A 12,233-nucleotide genomic window follows, 5' to 3' on the forward strand; every position below is an offset into this window, starting at 1 on the left:
TCGCAAGGGGGATGAAGTGTAAGCTTCTTTCCTGGAAGGCAAACTGGAAGTGAAATGATAATGGAGGGAAATGTAGGCTGAGCTACCATAATGCATTGCAAAGGAGGAGGAGAATCAGACATAAAAAATACGTAACAGAAAAATACAACTGTCAACATGACTCTGACCGCTAGAGGGAGCCAAAGCACTACAAATAAAGGTATGAATATATCAAGTCCTGTATACTGGCTGAGAAACTGCAAATTATGCAAACAGATAATTGGAGGTAACAAATTAGATGGCGGAGACAGAACATATGCATAGTCTTTCCATAGCAAGCAGAACTGGTTGATGACTTTATTAGGCATGGGTGATGGGGGTCGAGTCCATTCAAGGTGTCAAATGGCCTCGATGGTGGCGGTTTAAGAGTCAGGTGGAAGTTGCAGACAAGTTAAAGTGAACCTGTCGCCCCCAAAATCGATGGTGAGGTAAGCTCACCGGCATCAGGGGCTTATCTATAGCATTCTGTAATGCTGTAGATAAGCCGCCGATGTTACCTGAAAGAGTCGAAAAAGACGTTAGATTATACTCACCCAGGGGCGGTCCCGCTCCTATGGGTGTCTCAGGTCCGGTACAGCGCCTCCTATCTTCATTCCATGACATCCTCTTCTGGTCTTCACGCCGCTGCTCCGGCGCAGGCGTACTTTGTCTGCCCTGCTGAGGGCAGAGCAAAGTACTGCAGTGCGCAGGCGCCGGTAAGGTCAGAGAGGCCCGGCGCCTGCGCACTGCAGTGCTTTGCTCTGCCCTCAACAGGGCAGACAAAGTACGCCTGCGCCGGAGCAGCGGAGACCAGAAGAGGACGTCATGGAATGAAGATAGGAGGCGCCGGAGCGGACCTGACACACCCATTTGACCGCGGACCGCAGTGGGACTGCCCCTGGGTGAGTATATTATAACCTCTTTTTCTCCTCTTTCAGGAAACATCGGGGGCTTATCTACAGCATTACAGAATGCTGTAGATAAGCCCCTGATGACAGTGAGCTTACCTCACCATCGATTTTGGGAGTGACAGGTTCCCTTTAAGGTGGACTCATTTTAACTAATAGAGGATGTAAAACCTCATGTTGGTGAGCAGGCTCGGCTTTGGTGGCCAGCCTGAAGGACGTTGTAATGGTAACATCTATCAGGGGCGGGCACAGTGGTTAAGCACAGGAGTGAGGATAATAGGGTCATTGGTGCCCTGAAAGTTTACTGGCTCTGCTTGAATGGCAAGCCAGTGTGTGCCGCCCCTTTATGGCTGTCTGTCCTGGTGCTGTATGTCAGACAGCTGGGGATATCGCAGTACTTGTGAATCCCAATATACTAGCACTCCACCTGACTCCTACTGTGATTATTTAATCCTGTGATTTGAATAAAAGCTGTGACCATTTTGACAACCAAAATAATGTGTTTTGTGTATTTATTTTAGTACCTAGGTTTACAGTAGTTATGGGTCATTGCACTGGTAATGGGTCATATAGTTCGAGAGTTGCCTTGCACATACATCATTCCTTGTCTTGCACATACAATCTGTAGAACAACATCTGATTAGCCCTGACACAAATGCTATATGGTACCTTTTCCGTCACCCTATGTTCATCACAGCATTGTCTCTCATATATCATTTGTCCTTTTTCCTGTTACCATAGGGATGTATTACGGCACATTTTAAACACCATTGTTATGTTTATTCCCTTAGGCACGTTAAACCTTGCACTTATTGCCACATGGAAGAAATTCGTCCGTCCATAAGAGAACTGCACTTTTCTCACTGAGGAGCCTACATATCCCCTTCAATATGTCCTTTCTCCTAGTATGTTTCTAGTACAATATTGCCTCTTTTGGACTTAGTGTCCTGGATTATACCTACGTAAATGTTATCTGTCTCATGGTTACGCCTTATGCTGCGACGGCTCTTTTGTAACTTCTAATCACGACATATACAGGTCCTTCTCAAAAAATTAGCATATAGTGTTAAATTTCATTATTTACCATAATGTAATGATTACAATTAAACTTTCATATATTATAGATTCATTATCCACCAACTGAAATTTGTCAGGTCTTTTATTTTTTTAATAATGATGATTTTGGCCTACAACTCTTGATAACCCAAAAAACCTGTCTCAATAAATTAGCATATTTCACCCATCCAATCAAATAAAAGTGTTTTTTAATAACAAACAAAAAAACCATCAAATAATAATGTTCAGTTATGCACTCAATACTTTGTCGGGAATCCTTTGGCAGAAATGACTGCTTCAATGCGGCGTGGCATGGAGGCAATCAGCCTGTGACACTGCTGAGATGTTATGGAGGCCCAGGATGCTTCAATAGCGGCCTTAAGCTCATCCAGAGTGTTGGGTCTTGCGTCTCTCAACTTTCTCTTCACAATATCCCACAGATTCTCTATGGGGTTCAGGTCAGGAGAGTTGGCAGGCCAATTGAGCACAGTAATACCATGGTCAGTAAACCATTTACCAGTGGTTTTGGCACTGTGAGCAGGTGCCAGGTCGTGCTGAAAAATGAAATCTTCATCTCCATAAAGCATTTCAGCCGATGGAAGCATGAAGTGCTCCAAAATCTCCTGATAGCTAGCTGCATTGACCCTGCCCTTGATGAAACACAGTGGACCAACACCAGCAGCTGACATGGCACCCCACACCATCACTAACTGTGGGTACTTGACACTGGACTTCAGGCATTTTGGCATTTCCTTCTCCCCAGTCTTCCTCCAGACTCTGGCACCTTGATTTCCGAATGACATGCAAAATTTGCTTTCATCAGAAAAAAGTACTTGGGACCACTTAGCAACAGTCCAGTGCTGCTTCTCTGTAGCCCAGGTCAGGCGCTTCTGCCGCTGTTTATGGTTCAAAAGTGGCTTTACCTGGGGAATGCGGCACCTGTAGCCCATTTCCTGCACACGCCTTTCCACACCAGACTCAGTCCACTGCTTCCTCAGGTTCCCCAAGGTCTGGAATCGGTCCTTCTCCACAATCTTCCTCAGGGTCCGGTCACCTCTTCTCGTTGTACAGCGTTTTCTGCCACATTGTTTCCTTCCAACAGACTTACCATTGAGGTGCCTTGATACAGCACTCTGGGAACAGCCTATTTGTTGAGAAATTTCTTTCTGGGTCTTACCCTCTTGCTTGAGGGTGTCAATGATGGCCTTCTTGACATCTGTCAGGTCGCTAGTCTTACCCATGATGGGGGTTTTGAGTAATGAACCAGGCAGGGAGTTTTTAAAAGCCTCAGGTATCTTTTGCATGTGTTTAGAGTTAATTAGTTGATTCAGAAGATTAGGGTAATAGGTCATTTAGAGAACCTTTTCTTGATATGCTAATTTATTGAGACAGGTTTTTTGGGTTATCAGGAGTTGTAGGCCAAAATCATCAGTATTAAAACAATAAAAGACCTGACAAATTTCAGTTGGTGGATAATGAATCTATAATATATGAAAGTTTAATTGTAATCATTACATTATGGTAAATAATGAAATTTAACACTATATGCTAATTTTTTGAGAAGGACCTGTATACTGACCTGTTTGTTTGTTACTACGCGATATCAGACAGGCACTAGGATTTCAATCTTCGGTTGTTTCTATTTTTGACTTTCTAATTTTCTGTTTTTATTTATATACTAGATGGTAGCCTGATTCTAACGCTTCGGGTATTCTAGAATATGTATGTAGTTTATTTATGAAGATTTTAGAATAATACATTGAATACACAGGATTCGGCCGGCGGCGACCAATTAGCGAAGCGTGGTTCAAATCCCGCGCCAATTCGCAGCCGGACTGCGCATGTCACTGATTGTTCACGGCCGGCCATGTAGTATATAACAGCCCACGTAGTAAATAGCACAGCCACGTAGTATATTGCACAGCCAAGTAGTATATTGCACAGCCCCGTAGTATATTGCTCAGCCACGTAGTATATTGCACAGCCACGTAGTATATAGCACAGCCACGTAGTATATAGCACAGCCACGTAGTATGTAGCACAGCCACATAGTATGTAGCACAGCCCACGGAGTATATAACACAGCCCACGGAGTATATAACACAGCCCACGGAGTATATAGCACAGCCACGTTGTATATAGTACAGCCCACGGAGTGTATAACAGCCCACATAGCATATAACACAGCTCTCGCAGTATATAACACAGGCCACGTAGTGTATAACACAGCCCACGTAGTGTATAACACAGGCCACGTAGTGTATAACACAGGCCACGTAGTGTATAACACAGGCCACATAGTGTATAACACAGCCCACGTAGTATATTGCACAGCCCACGTAGTATATAGCACAGCCCATGCAGTATATTGCACAGCCCACGTAGTACATTGCACAGCCCACGTAGTACACTGCACAGCTCATGTAGTATATTGCACAGCCCATGTAGTATATTGCACAGCTCACGTAGTATATTGCACAGCTCACGTAGTATATTGCACAGCCCACGTAGTATATAGCACAGCCCACGCAGTATGTCGCACAGCCCACGTAGTATATCGCACAGCCCACGTAGAACATCGCACAGCCCACGTAGTATATCGCACAGCTCACGTAGTATATCGCACAGCTCACGTAGTATATCGCACAGCCCACGTAGTATATCGCACAGCCCACGTAGTGTATCGCACAGCCCACGTAGTGTATCGCACAGCCCACGTAGTATATTGCACAGCCCACGTAGTATATCGCACAGCCCACGCAGTATATCGCACAGCCCACGCAGTATATCGCCCAGCCCACGCAGTATATCGCACAGCCCACATAGTATATCGCACAGCCCATGTAGTATATCACACAGCCCACGTAGTATATTGCACAGCCCACATAGTACATTGCACAGCCCACGTAGTATATTGCACAGCCACGTAATATATTGCCCAGCCCACATAGTATATTGCACAGCCACGCAGTATATAGCACAACCCATGTAGTATATAGCACAGCCCATGTAGTACATTGCACAGCCCATGTAGTATATTGCACAGCCCACGCAGTATATAGCAATGTGGGCATCATATCCCTGTTAAAAAAAAGAATGAAAATAAAAAACAGTTATATACTCACCTTCCGTTGGCCCCGGATCCAGGCGAAGTGGTTACTGACGCTCCTCGCGCGCTCCGGTCCCAAGAGTGCATTGAGGTCTTGCGAGATGATGACGTAGCAGTCTCGTGAGACCGCTACGTCATCATCTCGCGAGACCACAATGCATGGAGCGGTCACCGGAGCGTCGCGAGGAGCGGAAAAGGCCTGTTCCTGATCCGGGGGCCGACGGACGGTGAGTATATAACTATTTTTTATTTTTTTAAATTATTTTTAACATTAGATCTTTTTACTATTGATGCCGCACAGGCAACATCAATAGTAAAAAGTTGGTCACACAGGGTTAATAGCAGCGGTAACGGAGTGCATTACACCGAGGCATAACGCGGTCCGTTACCGCTGCCATTAACCCTGTGTGAGCGCTTACTGCGGGGAGTATGGAGTGGGCACTGATTGTGGGGAGGAAGGAGCGGCCATTTTGCAGCCGGACTGTGCCCGTCGCTGATTGGTCGTGGCCATTTTGCTGCGACCAATCAGCGACTTGGATTTCCATGACAGACAGAGGTCGCGACCAATGAATATCCGCGACAGACAGAAGAGAGACGGAAGTGACCCTTAGACAATTATATAGTAGATTTTTTTTTTTGTTTTGTAAAACCCCTTTTTGCACTAGATAACATTGAACTGTTCTGAGGAAGGTCCACTTAGGACCGAAAATGTTCAACAAGACAATTGGTTCTATGTCTGGATGCGAAATAAATTGAATTTTCTTCTCTTTATAAATGATTGAGTGCCAAGTTATTTTGGATATTCAATGTTTAGGCACATCATGGGATCTCCAAACGCGACATGGCGTCCCATCTCAATTCCAAGCAATTTTGCATTGAAAAGTCAAATGACGCTCATTCCCTTCCGAGCTCTGCCATGCGCCCAAACAGTGGTTTACCCCTACATATTGGGTATCAGCGTACTCAGGACAAATTGCACAACAACGTTTGGTGTCCAATTTCTCCTGTTACCCTTGGTAAAACAAAACAAATTGGAGCTGAAGTAAATTTGTTGTGAAAAAAAGTTAAACGTTAATTTTTTTTTTTTTAACATTCCAAAAATTCCTGTGAAACACCTGAAGGGTTAATAAAGTTCTTGAATGTGGTTTTGAGCACCTTGCGATGTGCAGTTTTTAGAATGGTGTCACACTTGGGTATTTTCTATCATATAGACCCCTCAAAGTGACTTCAAATGTGATGTGGTCCCTAAAAAAAATGGTGTAAAAATGAGAAATTGCTGGTCAACTTTTAACCCCTATAACTCCCTAACAAAAAAAAAATTTTGGTTCCAAAATTGTGTTGATGTAAAGTAGACATGTGGGAAATGTTACTTAAGTATTTTGTGTGACATATCTCTGTGATTTAAGGCCATAAAAATTCAAAGTTGGAAAATTGCGAAATTTTCAAAATTTTCGCCAAATTTCCGGTTTTTTCACAAATATACACAGGTAATATCAAAGAAATCTTACCACTATCATGAATACAATATGTCACTAGAAACCAATGTCAGAATCATCATGATCCGTTGAAGCGTTCCAGAGTTATAACCTCATAAAGGGACAGTGTTCAGAATTGTAAAATTGGCCCGGTCATTAACATGCAAACCACCCTTGGGGGTAAAGGGGTTAATGAGATGTGTAGTAGAGGGGTTACAAGGACACTAAACTTCAGGAGGGCAAATTTCCAATGGATGAGAGAGGATCTTGGTGCAATTAACTGGGACGATATCCTGAGACATAAAAATACACAAAGAAAATGGGAGACGTTTATTAGCATCCTGGATAGGACCTGTGCACAGTACATACCGTATGGGAATAAACATACTAGAAATAAGAGGAAACCAATATGGCTAAATAGAGCTGTAAGGGGCGCAATAAGGGACAAAAAGAAAGCATTTAGAGAATTAAAGGAAGTAGGTAGTGATGAGGCATTAAATAAATACAGAAAATTAAATAATTCTGTAAAAAGCAAATCAAGGCAGCAAAGATTGAGACAGAGAGACTCATTGCCAGAGAGAGTAAATATAATCCCAAAATATTCTCTAACTACGTAAATAGTAAGAAACTAAAAATGATAGTGTTGACCCCTTAAAAATAGTCTGGGTGAAATGGTGGATGAGGATGAGGAAAAAGCCAATATGATAAATGACTTTTTTTCATCAGTATTTACACAAGAAAATTCCATGGCAGCCAATATGATCAGTGATAACAAAAATTCCCCATTAAGTGTCACCTGCTTAACCCAGCAGAAAGTACTGCAGTGTCTAAAAATCACTAAAATTGACAAATCTCCGGGCCCGGCTGGGATACACCCCCGAGTACTGCAGGAATTAAGTACAGTCATTGATAGACCATTATTTTTAATCTTTAAAGACTCCATAATAACAGGGTCTGTACCACAGGACTGGCGTATAGCAAATGTGGTGCCAATATTCAAAAAGGGGACAAAAACTGAACTCGGAAATTATAGGCCAGTAAGCTTAACCTCTACTGTGGGTAAAATCCTGGAGGGAATTCTAAGGGATGCTAAGCTGGAGTATCTGAAGAGGAATAACCTCATGACCCAATACCAACATGGGTTTACTAGGGACCGTTCATGTCAGACTAATCTGATCAGTGTCTATGAAGAGGTAAGTTACAGACTGGACCAAGGGAACGCAGTGGACGTAATGTATATGGACTTTTCAAAAGCTTTTGATACGGTGCCACACAAAAGGTTGATACATAAAATGAGAATAATGGGGATAGGGGAAAATATGTGTAAGTGGGTTAAGAGCTGGCTCAGGAATAGGAAACAAAGGGTGGTTATTAATGGAGCACACTCGGACTGGGTCGCGTTTAGCATTGGGGTACCACAGGGGTCAGTATTGGGCCCTCTTCTTTTTAACATATTTATTAATGACTTTCTGGGGTACATACAGAGCAGAATTTAAATATTTGCAGATGACACTTGTTACGGAACCCCCCAGCACCCAGAATATGTTGTGCAGTTATATGTATGTATAATAGGTTCCATGTGAGATGCATGTCCCTAATGCATCAGCCCACAGGCTGCGCCCCTGGGCAGAGGGGACAAGATATCCCCCTTCTGACCTCCCCCACCTTTGTAATTCCCACAGTAAATATCGGCAGGCTCCGGCCACCTGCGGCTATTGTAATGTATGTCTGGCCTGCCGCTTTTCAATTGGCCTGCCCTCTGTATCTGTGTGATATATTCTGTGTCCTGTGAGTAAAACGTTGACACACTGGAAATACGTGGAGAAGCAGTGATCTTTTATATGCACCCATGTTACCAAGCAATTCCAGCCAGCGTCCTTCATTCAGACTCCAGCCAAAGCAGAGTGGACCTCCTGAAACACGGGGTGGTACTGAAAGAGGTACCCCAGCATGATAGACCCCGTTACACTGGTGGCAGACAGCAGGATGTGATACCCTGTCTACAGGAGGAAAGGAATGAATGGAAAACAACTACCAGAAATTAAAGACGACTACATTAAAAGATCTGGTGGAAGCCCAAGGGTTAATCGCCAGCAACAAAACAAAATCAGATTTGATAGCAGCCATCATGGAACACGACAGTGCAGCGCCCCCCAATGTGAATGTGGAGGAGACTGAATTCCAGAGGAAGGTAAAGAACAGACTGGCGTTCTATGGCCCAGATCCTGCAGTAGAGATCATACGAGAGATGATGGCTGATGTGCGTACTGATCTGAAGGAAAAGATGGCCGAGCGGACCAGGTTAGAGCTAGCCAAGATGGAGATGGCAGAGCGGAGAGAGGAGAGTCAGCGAGCAGGGGGAGCTCTTGCCTCTGCCCAGGTACCTTCAACAGTAAGCCACAAAAAGATCCAGTATAATGCCTTCCGACAGTTGGGGGAGGCAGAGGAAGACATTGATGGCTTTCTGCATGACTTTGAGCGGCAGTGTGCCTTTCATCAAGTGAAGCCGGAGGAACGGGTTCAGATTCTGGCCAGCAAGCTGACAGGCCGGGCAGCGGACGCCTATCGCACGGTACCTGATGAGGACTGTATGGACTATGAGCGGATCAAAGAAGTGATCTTGGCCCGGTATGCACTGACACCAGAGGCATACCGCCAAAAAGTTCCGCAGACTTATAAAACGCGCAACCGATACCCACGCTGAATGGGCTTGTAATTTACAGCGGTCACTGCTACAGTGGGTACAAGGTAACCAAGCAACCACTAAGGAGGACGTCCTCCAGCTCTTCTTGTTAGAACGATTTTTTTGTGGATTAACCTCCGAGACACAGGAATGGCTTCGGGACAGGCGGCCAACGACTCTTGAGGAGGCCGCTCGTCTGGCCGATGTACATCATGATGCCAGGAGGCCTCAGTTGTCCGGATCAAAGATGGTCACTAGGGGTCCGCCCATGGACCTGGAGGCCCCCAAACCACAGAAGATTGTAGGGCGACCAGCTAAAAACCCGGCCTACCACAGTCCCCCTGGGACGCGATGCCACACCTGCCATCAGCTGGGCCACCTGCAAAGACAATGTCCCAACTGGACTCAGCATACCCAGTGGCCAAAGGCGGGAACAGCTACTTTCAGCCAGGCCGCTGTACACTGCTACCAAGACGAAGCTGACCCGGCATTGGGGTCTAACCAGGGGGTGGAAGAGATGGAGGAAGTGCTGCATGAAGTAGACCCCGTGCAGGCAGCCCGGGCAGATAATCGACAACAGCATTGGCAGGTCGTGTGGGTTAATGGGAAACGTATGCAGGGACTAAGAGATTCCGGGGCAACTTTGACCCTTGTGAAGCCTCATCTCGTCCGGGACCAAGAGAAGACGGACTGGACAGTGGCAGTCCGTGTAGCAGGGGGAGCCATACATCGACTGTCCACTGCCAGGATTCACCTGAACTGGGGAGTCGGGGATGGCCTTGTTGAGGTCGGCTTAATAGAGGATTTGCCTGCAGACGTCTTGCTGGGAAATAAGTTGGGGCCCATGTTGTCTGCCTTCTCGGTTGCCCCTCTTGCTGAGACATATCCTGTGACCACCCGGAGACAAGCTCGAGCTGCGGAGGCGGAATCACACTCAGAGGAGGCCCAGGTAAGACATCCCAGCCCTACACGTATTCCCATAGCCAGACACATTTCTTGGGCCACCCCAGCTGAATTTAAGAGGGAGTTACTTGAGGATCCTTCATTGGAGGGATATCGTGGGAAGGCACAGGAGGGGAGAGGGGTACTGGAAGGGGAACAGTTTGTATGGAAGCAGGGACTCCTCTACCGGATCACAGAGCAGCACCACACAGGGACGAGCCCCACTATAAAACGACAGCTGGTAGTTCCCAAGAAGTATAGGCAGGAGTTACTGGGAATTTCTCATGACATACCCTTGGCCGGGCACATCGACGTAAGTCGCACCAGGCATCGTCTGACACAAAAATACTTTTGGCCGGGGGTAACCTATGATGTTCGACAGTACTGCCAGACCTGTGACAGTTGCCAGTGCATTGGCAAGAGGGAAGATCGATGCAAGGCCAAATTACGCCCCCTCCCCATTGTGGAGGAACCATTTAGCCGAGTAGCGGTCGATCTGATAGGGCCGTTAGCCAAACCCAGTCCGTCAGGGAAAAGGTATATATTGACAGTGATAGATTATGCCACACGGTATCCAGAGGCGGTTGCTTTACGTAACATACTGGCAGGGACAGTGGCGGCTGCCCTGCTCCAGGTTTTCTCACGGGTTGGATTTCCCCGGGAGATTATCTCGGACCAGGGTACCCAGTTTACAGCAGAGGTGACCAACCAACTGTGGAAGCTGTTCTGCGTAAAGTCCATTAGAAGCGCCCCGTACCACCCGCAAACCAATGGGTTGTGTGAACGCTTTAAAGGGATGATAAAACAACTCATTGGGACTTTAACCAGGACCTACAGGGACTGGGAGAAATTCTTGCCACACCTCCTGTTTGCCTATCGGGAGGTGCCCCAAGAATCCACGGGGTTCTCCCCATTCGAACTGGTATACGGGAGGTGGGCAAGGGGACCCCTAGACTTAGTGCTAGAACACTGGGAAGGGGAGGGCATCTGTTATGATGACCTGGTGGTTAGGAGCACTAGGAATGACCAGATGAGCAAACTAGTAATACAGGACAAGCTCTGGGAAGTGGGAGCTCTGCTGACCGCAACCCCTAATCCTATCACAAATAACTAGAAATAGCCGTGGAGCGTACCTGACTCTGCCTAGACGCCTCTTCACAGCCTAAGAGCTAACTACCCCTAAAGATAGAAAATAAAGCCTAACTTGCCTCAGAGAAATTCCCCAAAGAAATAAGCAGCCCCCCACAAATATTGACTGTGAGTTAAGATGGAAGTCACAAACACAGGAATGAAATAGGTTTCAGCAAAGGAGGCCAGACTTAACTAAACAGACTGAGGATAGAAAAGGTATCTTTGCGGTCAGCATAAAAAACTACCAAAAACCACGCAGAGTGTGCAAAAGAGACCCCCGCACCGACTCACGGCGTGGAGGTGCCACTCTGCATCCCAGAGCTTCCAGCTAGCCGGGCAAAATCATGATAGCAAGCTGGACAAGAAAAACAGTGGTAAACAAATAAGCTAGCAGGGACTTAGCTTTTGCTGGAATAGACAGGTCATCTGAAAGATCCAAGAGAGAACTGAACCAGTACTAGAAAATTGACAGCTGGCTGTTGTGATTTTGCTTTTTGCTCCCTCTAGTGGTCATTAGTGATTTGACTCTGGAGCGTCTGTCTTTTCCTATATCCTCACCTGGGCCGTTAGTTCAGGGGCGTTGCTATATAAGCTCCCTGGACCTTCAGTTCAATGCCTGGCATCGTTGAAATCAGAGCTAATCTGTTGTGCTCTTGTCCTCTGATCCTGGTTCCTGTTTTTCAAGCTAAGTCTGCTTCTTTGCTTTTTGCTTTTGTTTTGTTTGGTATTTTTGTCCAGCTTGTTCCTATCTGTATCCTGACCTTTGCTGGAAGCTCTAGGGGGCTGGTGTTCTCCCCCCGGACCGTTAGACGGTTCGGGGGTTCTTGAATCTCCAGCGTGGATTTTTATAGGGTTTTTGTTGACCAGATAAGTTATCTTGCTATATTCTGCTATTAGTAAGCTGGCCTCTC

This window comes from Ranitomeya variabilis, chromosome 1 (assembly GCF_051348905.1).
Source record: "Ranitomeya variabilis isolate aRanVar5 chromosome 1, aRanVar5.hap1, whole genome shotgun sequence".
In the NCBI taxonomy this organism is placed as follows: Eukaryota; Metazoa; Chordata; class Amphibia; order Anura; family Dendrobatidae; genus Ranitomeya; species Ranitomeya variabilis.